This window comes from Oxyura jamaicensis, chromosome 15, assembly GCF_011077185.1.
Source record: "Oxyura jamaicensis isolate SHBP4307 breed ruddy duck chromosome 15, BPBGC_Ojam_1.0, whole genome shotgun sequence".
In the NCBI taxonomy this organism is placed as follows: Eukaryota; Metazoa; Chordata; class Aves; order Anseriformes; family Anatidae; genus Oxyura; species Oxyura jamaicensis.
Genome location: NC_048907.1, coordinates 8,643,728 through 8,660,321, shown reverse-complemented (window position 1 = coordinate 8,660,321; position 16,594 = coordinate 8,643,728). Strand labels below are relative to the sequence as shown.

Sequence of the window (16,594 nt, the reverse complement as noted above, 5' to 3'; positions counted from 1 at the left end):
TGCTTTTTCCTCCAAGTTCAGATACTGAAACGCAATCAGCAGCAGGGAAAATAAATAGTTCAAGGCACTCATAGAGTACTTATCAGACCCTCCTGCTGAGAATGGACACCCTCTACAAGGGTCTCTTTTGGTTCTTCTCCTGCAACACCATCTTTTTGCTCACATAAATCTTTACCCTATAGGCAAGCCATTTTATTTGCTATGCCTGTATTGTACATAGCGTTTTTTCGCATCCACAGATTCGGATACACTTTATAGACAAGGTTAGCTTGATTCTTCGACTCCAACCAGCCAGAAACACACCCAAGATGTACCCCCACCAGAAACACACACACAGGCACAATGCCACCAACATCTCCTGGAGTACACGTTCATGTTCCTGCATCATACACACAAACCTGGACTAAATGTAGTGCCGTCTGCAGGGAAATCCAATCCCTCCAGCTGCCATTTCATGAGAACAGATACACATCGTCTACATGTGCATGTGCCTCATTTGCACACTGATCTTGTGGGTCACCTCGTATCTCTGCTTTCAGACATGGGTGTGTTTCACCCCGGTTTCAGCTAAAAATATAGCAACAGGGAATACAGTTCCCTGAGCTTCGTTACCCAGTCAAGAGAATCATTTGCTGTCTTATCCTTTCATTCCAGACTGGGTTGTAAACCTCATTTAGCAGTCTTTAGTAGAAATATTTTCTCACTAATTTAAGAGAACAGCGACTTGAAGCATCAGAGAGCTGGGAGAGAGAGACATAGCACTAACTGAAAAATGACTAACTCGGTTTCAGAAGCAACATGCGCCTCCAAACAGAAAGCTTTTTGGTACCTCATCCACAGGTGGCCTGCTGTGGTCTAACCCAGCTTTCATGCCTTCACAGTTCACTGTTTTGAATTCAGAAACCTAATTTCTCAGGACAAAATAAAAGGGTAAAGACAGTGATAATAAACGAAAATATGATTAACTCGTGATTCACATCTGATCTCAGGAATATAATCTAATTTTAGGCCTTTCATTGATTTAGAGCTCTATTGCTAATGCTGCATTTGAAAGGAAAGTGAATGGCTCTTGGTGGTTTGGATGTGTTTCAAAAACCTAGCTTCTCTCCACCTTCAACAATCTTTTGTATGTGTTTTGTTTGGTTTGTGTGGAAGAAATGAACAGAACAGATTAGTTTGTGATATAGCTATTAAGAGGGAGATAATGATCATCCATTTAATCTTTTCTAAAGAACAACAACAACAAAAAAAACAAGTCTCTGCATTATCTTTTTAGCAAAAACCCTGCTTGTCACTGACCTCCCATAGATTGTTTCTACCTTCTGAAATTCCAGGGATGTCAGCGATGTGCTCCTACATCACTTCTGCAGCATCTGATGGCCCATTTCAAATCCCAATAGGTTTGTTTCAAGGCAGCAATAATGAAAACTCCCCAGACCAACTTCCAGAGAAGGAGATTAGAATTAATATCAGATAGAGACAAAGAAAACTGGGAGGGTAAGAAAACAAAGGGCAAGATGAAAGCTAAACTACAACACTTTGTGTGTGAGAGCAAGAAAGGGGCTGGTGGGGGAGAAGGCAGGAAAAAGGTGGCAGGAGCCAGAAAAACAAACAATGGAAGCAGTGGGGAAAAACAAGTCCGTAAGTGAAACACCGTGAGTGTCTTTCAGATGGGTGACACAGGGCTGTGCCTGAAGGCTCTAACTGGTTCGGGCTCCCATTTTGTTTAACCTGCCACTTTCAGTGGCTCATCTCAAACACGTTTTCCAACAGGACATGGAGTGAAGCAGCAAACCTACACTGTAGAGATCCCCCTCATGCCAATCATTCAGCACAAAGAGCAATCTGAATTACTGACAGCTCTCCACATAACCTGAAAAAGCACAATGCTGGAATATGACATTTGATGACCACATCACAAACTGTTCTCTGGCGCTGCAGTTTTTAACCTTCTACTTCAACTGTGTGCTTCATGGCCTGATTTTAACTTTTGAACACAGCTTTGAATTTGTTTGGTCCCATTTCCCATCCCCCTTCACAAACACTGGCCTGATGGTTGAGCCCCAGCTCCAGCTATTTATCCTGAGGCAAGCCGTGAGATGTTACGTCCAGAAGAGGACAACATGTCCTTCCACCCCACTCTGCTCCCAGATGGGCTGGAAAACACTTAAGAGTTCTGCAGAGCCAGCACGTCTCCAAAGAGAAATGACCAGAGCAGAGCAGGTGTCCCAGCCACGACCGATCAACATTTTGTGTCCGCTTCACTTCAGCGCCAGAGCTTCTGCAGAAGCAACTGCTGTTAGAAGCAGAAGTTATTATTATTAGCCACCCAATGGAGCACGTCAGGGCCTCACTTGCTACTTACAGAAGGGGTCACCACCCACGAGGTTCCCGCATTTGACCCAAACTTCCCTCTCTTGTTTTATTCACCTCTCACAGTGTCAGCCTGCTGCAGCTTTTACCCAATGTGACGAGTCTTAAATTGCAGACACATATTTTCCGCTTGCTTTTAAACAAGTACAGGTCCAGTCTTTGTGTATATGACTAGAAATTTACTGCACAGCTACAAAATGAAATGCAGACCACCTAGAAAAGAAGACATATCCAGAGGCAATACAAAATTTATTATAGAATCATCTACTTCATGCAAGACCCAAAGGCTCAGCAACCAGGTCTGACAAGACAAAATTAATTAACAACTTGCTTTACTCACTGGGGAAGTGTATATTTAACAGCTCAGGCCCTTAAGGGATCAATATGGCAAGCCTCCTGAAACTTAAGAAGAATAACCTGTATCACACAACATGCTGGACAGCTACAATTAGTATTTCTTCTCAAGCTCATGTTTTGTTTTGTTAATTGGATTAATTCTTCCTTGATACCTTGGGCTATGTTCCGGCTTTCTCCCCATTATTAAATAAACCTTTCTTGCCACTCACAAACCTGTAAAGCTGTTGCTCTGTTCATTTTTAGTGACTTGGAACACACTGTTCTCTCCCATATTTCAGCCTCAGTGAAAAACTGCTCCTTGAAAATTCAATAAGGCATCTGAACAGCATGTTCCCATGGAGCAATTCAGCACTGGAGACCAAGCAAGATTTTATTTGGCATCTCCAGTTGGCTTTGGACAAAGGTGTTGCCCCTTCACTCTCCTGAGCACCAAAAGATCAAGGTGAGCCTTTGGACACTGCTTGCTTCCAACCACCCACCTCAAACAAACTCCTTTCCAGCACTTGGCCTCTTCAGGCTGAGCTCAGTCTCCTCAGCTTCGGCTTCATGCTGGGAAAATGGTGCACCCTCCACGCAACGAGCCAGACAGACACACGACACCTCCGTGACAGTTTGACAATTTCTCGTAGATATTAGCAAAACCTCCTGGGGTACAACAGCCCACAGGGCACTCAAGACATCTATGGGCATGCAGGTGACAGGCTGCAGTGTCCCAGCCTCTAGAAAGGATTGGTTTCTCCTCGTCCACTTCAGGATGGGGCGAGCAAGGCAGCAGCACAGCAGTCAGCTCGGGAGGCCATGGGGGAGTCTTCACCAAGCCCCATTCCACAGATCACAATCTACATCTCCTGACAACATGACCCTTCCCAGCTACCAGCCATGTACAGATTACCTAACTCCCTTAGGGAAAATCCTTGCATTCACACGTGGCTGCAAGCAGAGAAGTAGTGCTGCTACATCATTTGTTTCCTTCTTTCCAAAGCCTGGAGGGGGAGATGCTTGTCGGTTTTTATGCTCTCAAAGCCCTTCACCTCAAAGAGGATCGCACTATCTTTTAAATCCAAGTTTCCAAGAAACCTTGTCTCTCCCCATTTCTTTAGAGGATGGAGTCACAATAAACAAGTCAATGTGCACACAGGCACTACCCAAAAAGCTCACTGTAAACAGAGTGAAAATAGCTGTCCTTTAGGGGAGAACAATGTGAATGGCAGCAACACTTTCCAGCATTGCCCCCTGGTTTGCTTTCTCAAGTTTGGTATTTCATAGTTCAGAGAAGCTTCCCCATATCCCTAACTGGTTGCACGAGCCCGGTGTGCTGGGAGCTGTTGGAGAGCAGCCTTGCTGCTTCCCTGCCCTACTGAAGGATGGAGGGACGTGCCAGCGTGAGGCAGGAAAGAGGGCAGGATGGAGGCATCACACTTCTAACCACGACGCAATTTTTCTGGTTTCCCTATTCGCTTTATTATTGGCTGCTGGCTACATGACCTTTAGGTCATCTGCTTCCAGTAATAGGAGGAAATTAAATATTAATAATAGACTATTTCCCTCTAGACTGTTCTTTGTTAACAAAGAATACAAGTGAAACAAAGCAGGCAAAATTATCAGCGCTCCATGCTCTTGGTTTTTGGATACCTGGAGCACTTGCAGTTTCCCTCAGGCTTCCCTGGAGTTAGAGTCACCCAGTGTCCTGGCACACCTACCTGAGGGACACCCACACAAGGGCAGATCACGGCAATGACCAAAAATCCTTGTTGTATCCCTTAGTCTTACCCTTGCTGAACATCATCATTTCAGACTTCACCCAAAATATTCCATGCCACTGATGCTCTGACTGAGGAAAAATGCAGGGCCAAGTACCTTTTGAAGTGCAGAGCTTGTCTTCCTTTGAGGAGTGAAGTCTTCCTCTGATGTAAACCCGACAACAGGGCAACGGAACAGCTTTGCAAATTCTCCAGAAATACTGAACAAAATGAAGGCTTCCGCTTTGCTGAACTCAGTCTAATCCCGTCTTACAGGAAAACAACAGTCCTCCAAGACTTAGAACTTGCACTTCACCTACTTGTGAAAGGCAAAATAAACGGCTTTTCAGATCTGTACTGCCCCAGACGGGGTTGAGAGACAACGTTTCTTCTTATGGTTGCACCTCTGTTGCAGCTCAGGCCCCAAAGGGAGTCTATCCTCACACCAAGAACAAGCACGGTGAATTTGGGTGCAAAGTTTTTATCAATGAGGGGATTACTGGATACACCCATGCTCCTGCCGCTGTGACAGCAACAAAACCCGTAAGCAATCATACCCTTCAAGCCTGTCCTGTGTGTCTCCTCTACCTGTTTATTACCAATATAAAATCACAAAACAAAATAGCCCAGAAAGAAAAACCCCACTGAACAATGAGCAAAGGTCATAACACCGATGAGCTGGCTAACAGAAATGGCTGATCTGAAAGCAATGTTTCAGCTTCGCCTCCTGCCCTCCAAGTGCTAGGAGTGGATTAATTTTTATTGCAGTAGCGGAAGAGAAGACTGGAGCAGAACACATTTGACCATTATTTTTTTTCCTAAGTGAATGTTATAAATGTTTAAAAGCAAGCAGGGAAAAAAAAATCTCACAGTAATTATTCCCATTCTAATGGTCACAAAAAGCCAGGGAGGGCAAAACTAAGTAAGGCTGAATGACCAGCAGTTAAATAAGCCAGATCAAACAAACAAGCAAACGGCAAGACTCCCCTGTGTCCACTAGAATAAAGCCTTACTGGGCAGCAGGCATCATGACATCCCACCAAAAGGCACAGAAACATGGTGGATTTTTTTCCCACTTGCATCCAGGATTGGTGATGCTAATTTACCTACAGTGGCATTTCCAAAAATAAAAAAATAAAATAGAGCACTCAAACTTTCATAAAACAGACACGTAAGAAAGCATAATTAAAACAACCAGCCTTGGCCAGAAACAAGTTACTACTGCCAATATCATCCACAATGTCTCTGAGGATCCATTTTTCTTTTCCTGTGTGAGGAAAGAACTCAAAAGCAAATTTTGCCTCCCCACAGCCCCACCAAAACCAGCTGTGTTCACACATAAGGAGCATTTCCTTCAAGAACAAAATAAGAGAAATGAGGAAACAGGATTTCAAGAAGAGGTGACCCACTGAGGAATAGAGGCTAGGGAGGAATTTGCTCCGAAAATATTTGTCATATTGCTAATGCATCCATTCTGGTATACTTTAAAATAATTCAGTGGACTTCTCTCCAGATGTGACTTCATCTCTCATTTTTATATGAAGTTTCCAGACAGGCAGTTCCGAATTAGGTACATCTGTTGATTTTGCTGTATTTTTGTCCAGCTCCCGAATCCTATTTGCCTTCTCTAACGACAGGCTTGCTCCTTGCCAGGCCTCGTGAGCCCCCCTTGCTCCCCTGTGAGCCCTGTCCCTGTGCAGGTTGCCAGCGGCGTTTGCCCAGGCTCTGCCCCCTAAAACAACCCCACCGCAGTGCAGGGACTGCTGCTGTACCAGGTCAGCCAACATCCTGTCTTCTACCCTAGAAGGAATAAAGCTCTTTCCATCTCCCCTTTATGTGGCTGAAAACAACTCCCCAGCTGTCCTTCCCTATCCTAATAGAGGCACCGCACGCTATGAACGGAGATGAGCAAAACCTACCTACCTCTGAGCCAAAGCAAAGCTCTCTCATCTGTGGCTCATTCACTGACCCCTCGGAGCAAGGGTTATAGCTGAGGACCCACCAGGAAGCTCCGTTCCCACCCAGGTGGTTTGACTCATCTACCCAGAGCACAAAAAGCAGCCCAGCCTCCGTTGGGTTGCTCACAGAGCCCATCACATCCTTCCTCCCGGCTCGCCCCCTTCTTTTATCGTTTTGAGCCGTGACACAGCGGCAGCACTCAGCCTGTGCCCCGCAGAAACGGCCGCAGTGTGTGTCTGAGCACCCCCGGAGCTCCCCCATCCCCACTGACCTCCACTTCTGCTCCGATGGCTGTTCGCTGCTGGCTCCACCACAGGGATCACACATGCACCCCTCGTGCCCTGCGACCCCGGCTGGGTTTTGGCCAATACAGGCTCCCTGGTTCCTCCCGTGCCCTGGGGTGTGCCTTGGACCCTCGCACGCCTGGGCTGTGCACTAGCACGCTTCACCCCGCTCGTTTCACCTCAGCTCGTCAATCAGCTACCACTGAAAAATCATTTAAACTGATGATGCTGGTGTTGTGTGTTCATCCCCAAAACCAGAGAAATGACAAATTTTCTGCCTTCTTAGTTTGTTTCCAGCAACTCTTCCTTTTTTTCCCCCCCTCCTTCTTAATGTGCTTACCCTGCCTTGCTACTCCCCGTTTGCTCTGTGTCACACCTCCCCAACCCCTTAGTGTTTCTGCCTCATGGTCTCAAAGCTATTCAAGACTTTTACGGGCTTTGCCAACCTCTGTGGGTAAGGAGGAGTTGATGCTCTGACGACGTCTCAAGGCCACGTGCTCTCCTTGTCCCTCCCTCTTCTGTTTGCTATGACTTGCACCATGCTTCTGTCACTCTTGCAAAATGACTTGCATTTTCACTATCAGTCAGCCCCAGCAATACAACAAGCCCTTCTAGAGGTAGTCCTCAAAGCGAGCTGTTTTTTTTTCCCCCCTCAAATCCTTGATTATAATCCGATTTATGAAGAACTCTCCAGTGCTGCTGCTTATTGATCCCAAAGTCTCAGCATTTAGCTGATGCTCTGAGGACCCTGACAAAGCCCTTCCTTCATTTCCTAAGTCCTTGTGCTGTGGTAAAAGAACATCCGCTGGCAAGTAACAGCCTGCTGCTTCCACTTGCTTCCTCCTCTGACTGCTCAGGCCAGAGACACCCAGTTCTGGTGGAGAGAGCGTACACTGCTGTGCAAAATGACATTTTTACAATTTCTTTCCTTCTACATCAAACCATTGCACTGGAGAACCAGTAGCCATTCATAAATCACTTTGTAAAACATTTTACTGGGCTGAAAAGCTTGGTAGCTGTTTATGAGCTACCATGCTTGCCTACAGGAAGCAGAAAGATGACCAGCAGCAAGTAGCCCACTACAACACAAACAGCTCTACCGCACTTGAGAAGTGGTCCCTCGCTCCCATGAAAACAGAAGGTATTTTACAGTTTCTGTGTAATAAGAGACAATAAAAAGCACCAGCTGTCAAGGAACCAACAAACACCATCACAAACAGCTGAACCAGGACAGACCAAAAAAAGGAACGGCAGCGTTTGACTTCAAATACAGAAGATGTGAGTCAAGCCGAGATGGCAGCCAGGGAGGCACCCAGAGCAGACACCCCCAGACTTCAAGGACTTCAAGAGAGGGGTAGGCAAAACAACAAAAACCATCAATGAGTCCTCTTCCAGTCTTCAGCCCACAAACACAGCTTCTTACCTTCTTATATCCTGAAGAGCTGGCACCACGCAGATGTAACAGAAAAAAAGAACCCCCCTGAATCTTCTAGGTCTACCCATGTTACAACCCTTAGTGCATCATCATGCTCAAGCAGAGTTCGGATCAGCATTTAAGCAAGCTGACAAAGTCAGGTGCCTCAGTTTTAACAGATCCAGCTAACGAGGCCGGATTTCTGAGAGGGAAGCACTTTTTGGAATCAGGGTATTTTAAAGAACCCCTGACCAGGCAGCCCTTAGCACGGGTCATTTTTGCCCCAAACCAGAGCTGTAGAAGACTTAACTAACTTTTAAAAAGTCAGCGTGCTTCCCTGCACATGCTCCAGGAACCGTAATGGTGCTGGTGCCTGCCCAAGTCAGTCTGATGTTATTTTCCATCCTCCCATTGAACCTGGGCACTGATCTGTGGATCGGACGTATGTGGAAACTGTAATTATTCAAATCAATTTCAATCACGTGTCTCTCTTCTGAAGATTGTATTAAACAACCACATACTTAGCTGTCTTTTATCCTGGAAATGTTTCCTATGGAAAATGCCAGCCTGTGCCCAAGTATACGGATCTAATACTGAAACCAAAGCTGTTACCAACACAGAGTACGGTACTTAACAGCCTACTTCCCTTAACTCTTACCCTTAACAACCGGTTCATACCAGGATCTAGCGATCCTATTCTGGGGAAACCTCAGCAACCAAAAGGATGGGTCAGTTTGTAGAGGACTTTGCTGGTGCGAGAAGGGAGACGTGGATAACAGGTTAACATAACAGAACAGACGAGGAGAACAGAAACACTTAGGCTCCCCTCAGAAGAAAAAAAAAAAAAGAGAGATAAGCGAGAGGAGGCTTTGTAAAACCAAGGCAAAATAACCCCAAAGAAGCAAGAGCAGGAGAAGAATGGCAGAGACATTGAGATCTGAATACTAAACAAGGAAAGAAACTACTTCTAACAGGGAAATAGTGCAAACTTCACACCCACAAAAAGATGCCTTAAAAGAGCAAAATGAGACCAAATTACACTTTCCTGTGTTCAACAGCATTACTCACTCAGATGCACGAGGACTCTGGTGCAGAGAGATATGCAGACATGACCCCCAGCTGGCGCTGGCTCAGGCTCAGCTGAGAGAACGGTCCCTCTCCTGCCCTCCTTGAGGAGCTGCTGAACAAGGAGCCACAAGTGTCCCTGTGACAGGAGGCAGGGAGCGCTGTATCTCAGCCGGCTGGCAGATAAAACAGCCCCAATCTGCAAGTACCGGAGGCCTCCTGAGAACAGCTGAGTGCCTTCCACCCTGGATCTGAGTGTAATCACAAATGCTAATCAACGTACAGACAGAAGCCCAGCATGTCATTCGTCACGTCTCCAAAGCTGCAGGAAAACCCCCCTTTCCTCTCCTTGAGGCAGCGAGGGACAGGAAGATTCCCTCATCCTCTGTACAAGAGAGCCTTTCCCTCCCCCTGTCCCTGGCTCAAACCATCTCTGCAAGAAGTTTCACCCCCCGCTAACTTTTCCATTGTCTCAGATGCATTGTTTGCAAATGTTCCCTAAAAATGCCATGGAAAGTATTCAGTATTCCTGTTTTTAGGTCTTTCCACATCCCCATGTAACACCTGGCCTTTATCTTGTTACCTGTCAGATAGCGATAAGCCTGCTGCATGCAACCTCTGACCTATCACCTAAGATAAACACGATCCATCTTGTAGCTGTCATTTCTTTTCAAATCCTGCCTTCCACTGCTGTAGTTGTAGAAAATTACTTATTTTATTTGGGCTTGAAATGTGTAACTTTTCAAAACATATGGAGATAGATAAAATTAAAAATAACACCAGCAATAGCCTCAAAACAAAGTTTCAAGCCTGGCCTTCCTGGCACTGGATTTATTGCTGCTTTGAGAGCAAGGAGGTTTCAGTACTCCTGCTCTTGTATATCTTTTGTGATGGCATTTACATATAATTTCTGTCAGATTTGTCGTATTTTATTCTACCATTTTTTTTTCCTTAATTAGTCAACTAATAGGCCCAATGATGGAAAAGCAACCGTTCTCCAGAGCATGTCAAAATAAAGTGATGGGGTTTGAGCAGGTTGCTTAAATGTATGTGGATAGGGAATAGGGACATCTAAAGTGCTCCAAACCATCACCAGAGCCTCTGCCATCGCTTCAGAAAGGCACGTATCTCCCTTCGGTACTATTCTATTCTCTGATTCTCTGCCAGCCCCACTGGGATGCCACAAACAGCACTAATGTCTGCTTAAAGCACTGAATTAAACCCCGGGTGTCCTGAACAGGAAGGGACAATGCTTGCGCTCAGACACGTGCCAAAGCTTTGTTAACACTTTTGCCTAACACCAGCGATCACCCTGAACACAGATGTTTTACAGAAGCCATCTTGATGTGCTTGGCTCTTCTCTGAACTTTCCAAAGCATTCCTTTAGTGGCTCATCAGCTCTTTTCATAACCTCATCGCTGTGTGTTTATCCGAGCAACTTTATCCTCACTTTGCAGTCGTACCACCATCCGGAGATGTAGCACAGCCTACTTACCCCATCCCTCCCACGCTGCTGCTGACCTCCAACCATACAGACAAGTTAGCCACGTTTTGTATGGTTTGCTCCTTACAGAACTCAGGTGGAGGAGGGAAAGAGATCAAACCCTTACAAACTGCCACTTAACAACTACCTGCATTTGCTCAAGGAGTTCTACATTCTCTTCCCTGATCCCTCTGTGGGTTGTCCACCATGGACAAATGAGTTACAGCAAAGGAAACTGAAGCTGGACACTGGGGTCTTTCCTGCATTGCAGGAAAGCATGGAGGCGCCACCGCAGGTCCCAAGGAGCAGGATGGAGAAATAGCTGTCACAGGAAAGGCACAAGCACAGCTGATCCTGCCTTTGGGCAGAGGCATAGATTAGATGACCTCAAAGTACCTCCTGAGGATATTTTCCATAACTGAGACTTGTATGCGCCATCTGGCCATTCCGATCTACAGAGGTTTACTTTAGAAAAAAAAAAAGTGCAATACAACCAACAATTATTCCTGACTCAGATGCGACCTTAGTGAGGGGAGAAGCATCTTCTGATTCTACAGAAGAAACCGAAGCCTTCAGAGGTTAAACCACCTTCAGTGCATCTCCCAGATCCACTTACCCTCCTGAGGCAAAATGCTGCCGGTTCTTTACTCCTAATGGACCAAACCACAATCCAGCTGCATGAGCATCACATTAAGCAACTTTCTCTTCCTTTTTCAGAAGGAGACAGAGGCAAGGAACCAGTGCTGTTGTGTTCAGGTAGTTTGCCAAGGCTGTTCAGATGCTATTTCCAGATGCCATACCTGAAGGTGACCCCTGATGAAACCAACCCTTCTGGTCCTAAGTAACAGACCCCTGACGAAAGGGGTTGACTGGCTCTCCACTGACATGTGAGAACCCTCCCCGATTCCTTGAATCACAGATCAAGATCTCGTTTTTTAGCTTAGTGTCTATCAACAAAAGGAGAAAAAAGAGCTTCAATAGCCCTCTCTATTTTCAGATGGAAAGCATACAAGGAAGGACCTACAGAGTTATTTACCATCCACAGAGGATGAAGAGAATTCAAGAGCTGTTCAAAGTGAAGGACAAACTTTGCAGTACAGCAAGAGAGAGATGCCAATGCCAGCCTTCAGATGAAAAAAGACCTCACTCTCGCAGCTGCGCAGAACTCTCAGGCAAAGCTTAGCCACAGCATGCTTCGTTCCATTTCACATGCAAAAACGTGGGTGGAAACATCAAACCAAAGCGAAGAGCTGAAGCTCAGTGAAAACATTTTGGTCAAAATATCTGTGAAACCTTAGGCATCCTGTACAGACGAGATCACACAATCTACAGCCACCATGCAGAAAGGAAGCAATGAAGTAAGGGGTTTTCCATCCACGCTGATGGAAAAGCCGCCAGGCTCAAGACCAGAGGGGACATACGTGGCCGGCCAGCCCAGACACCTCAGAGAAACACAACTGAAAGGAAGAGTGAAGATTCTGAACAGACCCTCCAAGCCTCCTGCTGGACTGAGCTTTTCCCAGTGGTTCTTAAAAGGGCTTAACCACATGGCTCAGCATAAAATCCACTATTGAAGATTAAACAAAAAGATGACTGGCTTTCAAAAGTTGATTACATTCAAATGCTATAGTGCCAGCAGCCCTTATGGAAACATCCTATTAAAATAGCAGCAGAAATAGAAATGCAAGTACAGGAGACCTGGTAGGAGGCTTTTGAACCCACTGTCAGAAGGACAGAGGCTAAAAACATCATTACTGGGCTGACATTCCCTGATCTGGCATAGGATTGTGCTGATTCCATTTTTTTAGGTATAAAAACATGTACAAAAGAGAGACAGATTATGTACTTGTGTAAATTGCAGACTTGTCCCAGGAAAAGCATTAAAAAGGAGTCTGCTTGCCTTTTTTTGTGTACCCTGAAATAGGTCATTTTTATTTTATATATACACATACATGTTTGCAGTGTGTACCCATGTGTTTCCCCTACAAATTCAGAGGTTCATATCTTTCCTAGAATTTAATCCATTTGCCACATTAGACAGGATTTCGTTTTCATACTATTTGTGATTACAATTACATTTATATTGATTTTTTTTAATGGAAATTCAAAATACGGTATTTTTTCCACAGGTCTAATTCAATTTAAATATTTCTCATACGCCTGTTGGTTGTTATCTAATCTTTTTAGCAATATGCCTGGGGGGGTGTCCCTCTGTAACGGCAGGAGCTGGCCATGCTTTCTCTCATGCAGAAGAATGGATTTATCAATTACTACAGTTCTTGTGTTACACAGGTCTGAGACTTACCAGTCAGATAAGAAGCCTGAAAACAAATACATCCAAAGATAGAGTTATCTAATAGTTGACCATCTGCTTAGGAAAATAATTTTAAGTAGTTAAGGCAATTCTATTAACTAGTATTTGCCAAATGAGTCATGTCACTCAAGTTAACCCTTCCTTTCTCCTCTGTAGCCCCTCTGCCCAAAACAGTTTGGAAGAGGGTGCTCGGCCACCTTTACTATTTTTAAATTAGCAACAAAGCCAGCAGTACGTCTGCACTCAAAATCTACCCCAAGCTCATACCACACCAGGACATAAAACAGCATTAAAGCAACTGGGGAGCGTCTGGACAACACTTACACCACACACACAACACGGAGAAAGATCTCTTCCCAGGAAGGTCCCCACAAAGGCACCGCACGCCGGGAGCGCACCTGCTGCTCGATGCTCTCCTCCACGATGGGCTGCGGCACCTCCGTGAGGACAGGTCATCCTGGCAGGGCCCAGGAGCCCCGTCCCGTGGGGCAGAAAGCCTTCTCGCACATCCTTCCAGCAGTTCTGGCAGCAGCCGGCACCGTGCAGCCCGATGCCCCTTTCCTTCAGCAGCTCTCTCCCCCTAACGCAGCACCACCGGGCCCCTCGGGGCCTCGCAGCTCCGCCAACATCCGTGCCATGTACCCATGCCGAGGGAGCACCCGGTCACGGTGGAAGGGCTACGGCCCCAAAACCTGTTTTGGTCACTTGGCACAGACGAGCCAGGGTCAGGGCTTGCGGAGTGAGGAGCGGGATGAACTGCGTGCGGGTTTAGTGCCGTCTACTAAGTCCCTGCCCTTTTTCCCTTTCACCTGATTGCAAAGTGCGTGGAAATCTCCCTTGATAAACGCTACGGAGGAGCTTACAGGATGCAGGGTGCTCCTAGGGAATCGCTATTTTACAGCTGATTGCTTTCGAGCACGAACGGCAGCCGAAGAGCCAGGAGGAGGAGGAGGTCTGGGTGCAGGGGAACAAAGTCCAGCGTCCGCTGTCTGGAGGAAGAGCCGCGGGGCAAACAGCTCCGGGCGCGGGGGTGTGTCGGGGACTGACAGCTGGGAGCGAGCAAGGCGCGAAGAGCCAAAAAAACCCACGCGGGCCGGGGCAACTTACAGCCAAATCTCCACGGTCTCGTGGGCAGCGGAGGCAGGAGAGCTCCGCTCAGGCGCCGCGGGGGAAGTTGAAGCTCTCCCGGCAACGGCCGGGACCCGGCAGCCACCCCCCGCCGCCCCTCAGCGCGGGGCCGGGCCCGCCTCACCCACCTGCCCCCGGGGCTCCGGCTCCGCTCCGCGCCGCTCCGCACCTCACGGCCGCGGCCCCGCTCCCGGCCAGCGGCTGCCCCGCTCCCGCTCCCGCCCCGCGGCGCCCTCCGCCTCAGGACGCGGGCAGCCCGGCGGCCGGGAGCCGGCGGCTCCCCCTGGAGGGCGGCGCGGGTGGAGCGGGGCGGAGCGGAGCGGAGCCGGGCCGGGCCCCCCGGAGCCCTCTCAGAGCCCCCGGCGTTACCTGGCGGCTCCGGGAGAGCAGGCGGGGGGGCAGCACTGCGAAGCGGCTGCAGAGGTCGCCGCTTACTTCAGGAGGTCCAGGGCTTGGCTTGAGGGACCTGCGAGTGACAGAAGGGGCTTTTAGAGCCTTTTAGACGAGTGTAATGACAGGCAGGGAGAGGAAGGCTTTCCCGGTAAGCAGCCAGGTCTTTCTAAGGCTGAACTCCCGCCGAAGCCCACCGCTGGACCAGGTGGCACCACGCAGCGCACCCAGGGTTACACACAAACAGGGAGAAACTCCCAGCTCGCTCCTGTCTCTGCTTCCCCTCATCACCACCAGCAGAACGGAAAGGGGATCCTCGCACACTAACTATTCTGGAAGCGTTTAAAAACTCACAACAGAGAGATTTAATATTTCACAGAAGTTTTGCATTTCCCACTGGGCAGGCTGCTGTGCAGGCTGTGCCCGTGGGGCCGCATGTGTCCCCCAGCACCCCCTGCTCTGCCCCGGCCAGCCGTCACTCAGCTCTTGGCCATGCTGAAGCTGGGAGAGAACCTCTCCAGAATTTGCACCCGCTGCTCTTTGCGGGCATCTTCTAAGCTCCTTTTTATTTCTGTTTTTTAACTTTGCACCCTAGTGAGCAATTTATCCACATTGTTCCTATCGGTTTGACTTTATGAACAGGAAAAGCCACTAGTGTGACTTCCCAGACCCCATGGCACACCCCAGCCTTTGCAAACCAGGTTCATTTCCACAACAGCCAGCCCTGGCTCCTCTTAGCAGGGGACAGCTACAGCTACGTGCTTGCACCCAGCTTTTTTGGGTGCATCAAGACAGTAGAAAAAAATTCCAGACCTGGAACAAGCCACTTCAGCACCAATCTCAGAACCTGTGAGCCTTGAAGCATCAAAGATTTATCGCTGGTAGCAGCATCAGGCACCCGTGCTGTCCTCTTCTCCACTCTCCCCCCAGACAGGTAGGCAGGCTGGCACACCGGCTGCCTCAGCCATGCAGCTGTGAATTACAGAATTGACAGAAAAAAAGGCTGGAACACCACAAAGTAACACAAAGTGATTTTAAGAACTATATATACTGACAAACCAGTTCAAGAGAAAAACAAGAACGGGGGAGATTATGAGAAATTTAGGAGCCTCGTCAAAACATATTACAATATTGACAAATTTAGAAATGCTGCCTGCCTACATGAAGCTTGCCAGAGCTTTTTGGAAAATGCAGACACCAGAAACAGGTACTGTTCCCAAAATGGCCTCACTCTTGCCCTGTACAAGAGGTAGTGTTTTCCACAAAGATATATGCTGTGCAACTGTATTTGAAGTGGGGGTGCAAGTGCCGTGCTGTAGCAGTTAGCTGCCTGCCGGGATCTGCTGTGCCTGTTCAGCGTTGCTCCTTCCCTGGGTAACGATTTCAGCGTTGTAGAGGTGGCCTCTGGTCTTTGGCCCAGATCCTCAAAGCCATCCAAATGACTCTCTCCCATTGAAATTAATGAAAGCTGAGAATCAAAATACAGGGAGCAAGGCTGCAGTTTCTAAATATGATTTTGCTCCTGAATACATTACAAATGAAGTTGTTGCAGTCAGCTCACTTTACTAAGCCACTGGGTTGGTTTATTTCAACAGCCTCATGTTCAATGCATTTTACAAGTTTCCCGAGTCACCGACGTTGATCGATGTATCTTTGAAAGACCCCCAAAATGCTTCACTGGATGTCTCTTCTCCAAGTTTAAACTTTTCTTTGATTTTTTTGCATATAATCAGTTTTAAGATTACACTGATTTTCTTTTAAATCAGCAAGTCACAGACGATGTAAATCAAATATCTGAGTGATTTCACAGGGCTGGCTGATAATGGTACCACGACAAGCTTCTAGAGTTAGAAATTACTTCTCTTCCATAAAATCATGCTGATGGACATTATTCAGTCTACCACTACCAACTATATTTGGATGGAATATCAGGTTCCCATTATCACGCACTGATTTTCTCTGTGCAGCTGGGAAATCTGCAGTGTTTCAAGATTTGTTAAAATCAATATTAACAGCTCCTGGAGCTCCTCAGCCAGTTCTATTACTCTTGCTCATTTTTTATTTCTGCACACAAAGTGTTTACAATTA

The 16,594-nt window shown here is 47.1% G+C and overlaps 1 protein-coding gene across 10 annotated transcripts in view; it reads right to left on the bottom strand.

The window, feature by feature from the left end:
• Positions 1-14,307, bottom strand: part of ADORA2A (adenosine A2a receptor) — a 28,690-nt gene extending 14,383 nt beyond the window's left edge. The window contains exon 1 of one of the 10 annotated variants that reach the window (XM_035341089.1): positions 14,245-14,307. The gene's annotated coding sequence lies outside the window, so the exon portion shown is untranslated. The other 9 variants (XM_035341086.1, XM_035341087.1, XM_035341088.1 and 6 more) reach the window with 9 other exon arrangements.
• Positions 14,308-16,594: the final 2,287 nt, after the last annotated feature.